The sequence below is a fragment of the Tachysurus fulvidraco genome, chromosome 19, assembly GCF_022655615.1.
Source record: "Tachysurus fulvidraco isolate hzauxx_2018 chromosome 19, HZAU_PFXX_2.0, whole genome shotgun sequence".
NCBI lineage: Eukaryota > Metazoa > Chordata > Actinopteri > Siluriformes > Bagridae > Tachysurus > Tachysurus fulvidraco.
Window position 1 is genome coordinate 4,174,635 of NC_062536.1, and position 6,716 is coordinate 4,181,350.

Here is a 6,716-nt window from a genome sequence, read left to right on the forward strand (position 1 = left end):
ATCTATTGACGATAGTGGAAATGAAGGGCAAGAGGTCTTGTGAGATGGTCTGGAGCATAGTGGTAGGGAGTGGATCCAGTGGGCAGGTGGTAGGATTGCAGGACTGGATGAGTTGTAAAATCTCTTCTGCTGCCACAGTTGAAAAATGTGACAACGAAGGTGTAGGGGAATCCATACTCTGAGATGTAAGTGCAGTCGGGGCTGAAGTGAAGGTCCGGCAGATTTCCTCAATCTTCTCCTGGTAGAAAGAAGCAAAGTCTTCTGCAGTCAGGGAGGATGAAGAAGGTGGAGCCGGGGGGTTGAGCAGAGAAGAGATGATGTTGTGGAATTTCCGAGGGTCATGTGAGGAAGCTTCAAGCTTTTCCTTGTAGAAGGAAGTCTTGGCAGAAGTCACATCTGAGGAGAACTTGACAAGAAGTGTTCTGTAAAAATCAAGATCTGCATCAAGTTGTGATCATCAGGAGATGCATAAGACATGTCTACAGAGGCAACTAATGTGTTTTAGCATTATATTGTGTACCTTTACAGTTGTGTGAGATGAGGAATTAAATTTCCCCTCCCATTCGACTGGATGGTGGCGTGAAGGTGAGTAAGTTCCACCTCGTCCCCTTTGTGTAATTCTGCCACAGCCTCATCCCTCTACAAGGAGACATCTAAAATATGTTGACCACAAATTATAGATAAATCCCAGATGGGAACCTGTGACCGTGTCGTTCTCACCCTACACACCTGGAATATTAACGACCTGTTGTTAAATTGTGTTCCGTGTGTGTGTGTCGTGTTAACACACATTGCGTGGCGGTTTTGTACGTGTCTATTTCCACTTTCTTTTTTCTTAAAATAAAAGTGGAGCCTTTTTGGACAGTGCGTGTTTCTACACACTTGCATCTCAGAGGTGCATAGTTAATTGACCTGCTTGGACTTGCCATCCTGAGGGTAAGAAAAAAAACACAAAAAAGACTTTGTAAATCTTGTTGAAATGTAAAGCAATTAAAATTCTTTATATATTCTGAACTAAAGAGGGTCGCATAAGAGCATGTAGCCTATCCCAAGGGACTTATGGTCACAAGGCAGGGGAAACATTGGTCAGATTGGCAATCAATTGTTAAAAATTCATTTGAATCTTTCGAACACATAACTCTTGATTCGATAGATTTTTGAACGATTCATTAAAAGAACCGGTTCCTGAGTCATATTTGAGAGTCCAAGTTCACCTGTAAACACACAGAGGACAGCGCACTTAAAATACGAGCTGTCTGTGATCAGAGAAAAATACTACCATAAATAACTACCATGACGGTTTAATGTCAGGCTAAACAAATATAATTTTTCATTGTTTTGCTGTCGATTCAGCTGTAGAAAAAAAAGCTGCATCCTGTCATTCTATTGTTTGGCTAATAAGCCGAATTGTTTGTCATAATACATATTGTAATTATATATAGACTTTCTTGATATCTTGCAGAACCTTATAACTCTTGTCAACTTACATTATTTTACTATGGCATGTTAAACATTTTAACGTCACTGATAGCAAGTGAAGTAAAAAATACATCAGAAAAACAAGAGCACTAAGGCTGTCAGGATGCACTATATTGCAGTAAAAAGTTCCTCTGAGAAAAGCTACATCCTTTCAGCATCTGTTATTCACTAATGTCATTTTGTCTTTGATAGCACTGTGGGTACAGTTTTGGACCGTCGATCAAGAGATTGTAATTTCAATTCCTGCCACTGTTAAATGTCAAAAGTACCTTTAAACTTTTGTCGCGTATCTTTCCTTGACTTATTAAACTTTTTCAATGCTACTGAAATTTTTAAAGTCGTGTCAAAAGTACCTCAGAAAAAGCTCAGTGAGCGCTAAGGGCGCTAATCCTGTCAGAAACCGCTGTCAAACGTTGCAGTTTGACTGTCATTATGTTCATAACCATATTTATATCCCTTTAACAGTTTATGACTATGAATTTATAACTTGTGTGCAAAAATGTTCATATAATTTGTTATAAATGCCTCACCTCTCAGTCACCTCACCACGTGTGAATGCGCCATTGCAGATTAATACAGATGTGCGCATATAGAAATTTTCCCTTTGAGGAAAAAAAAACGTGTAGTTTGAGTATAAAAATGAACATTGATGAATGTGTGTGTGTTAAAACAAATGTTATCATTCTAATAAATTAGTTTTATTTATTCCATTAAAATCCTGATGAAATTATAAAACTGTTTATTCAGCAAAATTATACTGTCAAGCTTTTTGACTGAAGAAATACTGAAAAAACTAAAACAATACTACTCTAATAAAACATCATTCAAACACACATCAGACGGCACTAAGAACTTGGGAATTTTGCATAGCTAATAATCCGTCAGTCAGAGTCCGTAATCCCTGAGGAGATTTCTGAGGTAACGACTGAGGTAGCATTTCTGTATATTTATGTAAAATGTTGTGAGATTTATTACTTGATTTGAGTTCAGAAATACTTGTTGTAAAACTTTTTTTCCTGAATTTATTACTCCTGCTGTTTAAAAGGTTAGTGGACATATATGTGGTCATGGCAAGTAGAAAGTAATATTTTTCTGAGGTACTTTTTTCCTTGTACTCATTTGTTCAACTTGTTTCGTTGAAGTCATTTAAGGGAAATATACAGTGTGTATATATATATATATATTATTCTATTAAAATGGCTAGCAGTGTACATAGTTTCTTCACTGTCATGGAAGCGATATAATTACTCGCTTTTAATATGATTAATATAATGAGGGCTCATGGTCACTTGTCATTTAGGACAAATCATTAGGAGTGAGTCCCACTTCAAAGTGATCCAAGGTACAGCAGTTACTCCACATTCTACAGAAAGGTGATGCTCTATACACTAGCATTAAACAGAATTTGCAGAGTCAAGGACAATTTGTTGATACTTCTTTGAATTTTGATGAGCTACCAACCACATGCTATGCCAGAGTCTTTCTCAAATCAAGTGCGTGGTTGTTGTTGTGAAAAAAAAGCAACTGTTTCACGTTGACAGGCATTTACATTCATATCTGCTCTGATTGTCCTGAAGATTGTGTCTTTGAGAACTGGAAAATGGATCGGTCACAGGCGCCACACTGTACTTTTGATTAGTCAGATACCTGCTATTGCTGTGGCCAATAAGCTTCAATTTACTCCCGTTCCTGCAGAACACTGTGATTTTGAAAATTCTAGAAAGACATATTATTGCAAAGTATATCCCATTTATATTAAATTATAACACTTCCTAAAGATCAACAGTGAGCTATAAAAGGACCTGTCATTTCTGTTTTATCTGTTTCCTCAGACCCAGAAGCGAATCACAACTGCTTGCAGTGAAACTGAAAAGGCGTCTATGCTATCAGGGTCATTATCAATTTCAAACGGTAAATATGAACACTGAAAACTGAAAAAAATTTATTCAGAATAGAAAGATATTGGTTTTTCGACTAAAAATACGTTTGTGCTGAGCAGTTTACCATTTCCACTATGTACAGGTCAAAAGACATTGTCAATCTCCAAAAGAATTTGAGCCTCCCAACTGTAGGGAATCTTTTTTTTTTTGCCCTGCCTGAATCGGAAGTGTGGTTTGTATAGGAGAGGGAGGCTGAAATTAGAGGTAATAACTGGGATAGGGAACAGGAACCAAGGCACTCACAGACACAAGCCAGCCCTAAGGAGCAAAGAGAGAACGGGGATAATAGGTGACGCCTGGAACAGTTCGGGGAAGTGACAAAAATTGTCAGTGAAGTGTCAGTGAATTTTGAAATGACTTTTAAGGGATTTTTCTAAATCCCTGTGTAACCCTGTAAATCAATATCAGCTCATTCCAAATTTTGATTAAAGATTCTCACTGGCTTGCAGCCTGATATTTAATGAAATACCCTCATAAGACCAGAACAGAACCTCTGATTTGACAAAAAAAAAAAAAAGAGTTCAATAAATATCAAATGTAATTAACTTTTTACGTTGTGCTTTAACCCTGACATTTGAACTTTGACTGGTAAAAACCTACTAATTTACACGTGGCTTACACTTGGCAGTCGTTCAACAGCATCCCGTCGTGCCACTTGATAGCCGATGGCGCTGCCCACGATGACTCAAATTAGATGTAGCTATATCCCTTTGATTCCACCACCTTCATCGGAAACATGGCATGTCAGCACATAGTTTACAATCAAGCTGCGCAAATACACATGTTAATCATGCTACACAAGTATTCAGCTATTTAGATCAGAACAGCTCTGAGTAGGTACCTTGCAGACATGATCCTCCTGAATGCTGAGAAGGTAGGCAACACTCTGAATGGACTTGTCCAATTTCTTGATAATGATGTTGCTCCCATTGGTCCAGTTCAGCATTCGTTCAAAGTGAGACCACATCACACACATTGGTCTCTCCAGAAGAAGTTCAAAGTCGAACATTTCCAGCGCTCTCTCAGCTGAGGGAACCAAAATAAGTCATTCATTTCAGTTTGAACAATGAATATAATAGGTGTCTATGTATAATAGGTATATACACAAATAAATTTCAGAATTATTGGCACTCTTAGAAAAAATATTGTAGAATCAATTGAAGTATTTATTCTAAGACACTGTTTAAAGCACCAAACCTGACAATATTCACTTGTCAATACACACCGAAACAGTGTAGAGTCGTATTTATGCCTGGGGTTGATATTGGCATAGCCGAGTAAGTCTGTGTGGTGGTGTCTTTGTTTTGTTTCTTCTTTCTTGTTTTCTCTCTCTCTCGAAAGTTTTTTTTTTAAACCAAGCAGTTAGAACTTTGATTGTGAACTTGATTGTGGCTTTCTTATAGTAAAGCATACTCAGGGTTCCCATATCTTCTTAATCTCACATATTTTTAGAGCTGACATCAAAGAAAAAAACAAAAACAGAAATTTGACTTTTGTATTAACCTCAGGTAAAAATGAAAAATAAATAACTTATTTCTTAAAAAAAAAAGAAAAAAAGACCTGCTGGTAGGAGAACATTTTGGTCATGTGGTATGAGCATTTGTAGGACTTACTCCCCAGGTCACCATCTCTCACACACACCTAGGCCACTTATGTCCAGCAGCTACTAATACACCAGTCATTAGTTGAAACTGAAAAGGTGTCTGTTCATCTTCAAAAGAAGCTGGTTTTCAAAGTTGCCAGAATTCAGTCTTACTAATCTTGGACTGAAGACAAGTCCTGCGATGCTAAATAGCCTTTCACAGGCCGCTTAGGCAGGTAGAGGAGTGTTCAGCTTCACAGAAAGCTTGCACACTGCTGGGAAGGACTTCAGCAAGTCCATGTGATCTGCTGAACAGGCCAAGTACCCATCCAGCTGTTTGGCGCCATCTTGTATTTGAGACGACTGCAGGGCAGAGAAAAAGTCATATTCATCACACGAAGACTTTAAACCTGATTGATTCTTAACACAATTAGTGAATGGTCCGACTCATATCCATGGCCATACACTAGACCGGGTATTACCACATGGACTCTCTACCGAAGATTAAGTACTAAATGACCATTTTATCTCTGACCACAAACCTGTACTTTTCAATATCCCTGTCTCATGCTGTTCTGTCAATCCTGTGAAATCTTTGCAATGCTTTCGCAATTTTTCATCTTCAACTAATACAGAATTTGTTACAATGTTTAATGAGGTGTGTAAAGTGTCTGACTGTTCTTCAGGTTATAGGTGTTGATGAGCACTTGTACTGGTTGCCTTCAGCCTGTAAAGAGGTGTTAGACACAGTAGCTCCCCAAAAAAGTAAACAGTGCAAAATTAGGTCAGATCCATGGTTAAATGATGAGATAAGAGGTCTTAGACAAACTTGTAGGCAGGCAGAAAGAAAGTGCTTTGTCGAGTTAATAGAAAACAATTCTAATAATCCTAAGACATTGTTTATATGATAAATTCAGTAGTAAATCCTCCTATAATAAATGTAGATTCGTCCCCATCAATATGCGAGAATTTTCTTGATTCATTTAAAACAAAGATTGAGAATCTTAGAAGGACAATCCCGCAAATGAGTTGTGACTATTTAGGTTCTGTTACACAAACTGCTATTTTTAATCAATTTGAATTGATCACATTTCAGCAGTTACGGGAAATTGTAAGTGGATTGAAACCTACTGGGTCAGTTGTTATGGTTTCTCCATGGTTTTTGAAAGAAAAGTTTGAGGCTATTGGACCTAGTATTCAGATTGTAAATAAAAGCGTGGATACAGAGGGTTTTCCTTAATTTGTTGGTAAATAAATCATGATTTCTGATCTCCTGGATACACTATTAAAAAACCTCTTGCTATATGTGAATGTGAAGCACATACAGGGAAAACTGACTCCATTTTACATATAACGCCAAAGTGAATTCAGCAACAAAGGCAGCCACACAAAAATCCTCTATGCATAAAGAAATTGTGTGCACAGCAGCAGAAATTAAAGCATTAAAAACAGGTTGTGGGGTAAGAAAATGGGGTTTGGTACGGCTCCAATGACACACCATATTTGGCAAATAAATTGTTTCCTTACTATACCAAGTTGACACATGAGTAAAACCACGTGTCAAAAGGAGGGATGTACAACAGCATCTCCAGTAGGGATTCACTCAATATGAAGATGTGAATGCTATGTTATTGTGCAACCTTGTCCACTGTTCTGTCACAAATCCATATACATGTAAAGAGGTGCTGCCCAAGGCAACATAAACAGATCTATAC

The 6,716-nt window shown here is 37.6% G+C and overlaps 1 long non-coding RNA gene across 1 annotated transcript in view; it reads right to left on the minus strand.

The window, feature by feature from the left end:
• The window catches only part of LOC125139539, a 10,589-nt gene extending 6,150 nt beyond the window's left edge, over positions 1–4,439 (minus strand). Inside the window, exons 1-2 of the long non-coding RNA XR_007138568.1 lie at positions 4,261–4,439; positions 4,039–4,142 (exon numbers count right to left, since the gene is read on the minus strand). This is a non-coding gene — a long non-coding RNA (uncharacterized LOC125139539). The remainder of the gene's footprint in view (positions 1–4,038; positions 4,143–4,260) is intronic.
• Between the last annotated feature and the right edge of the window lie 2,277 nt (positions 4,440–6,716).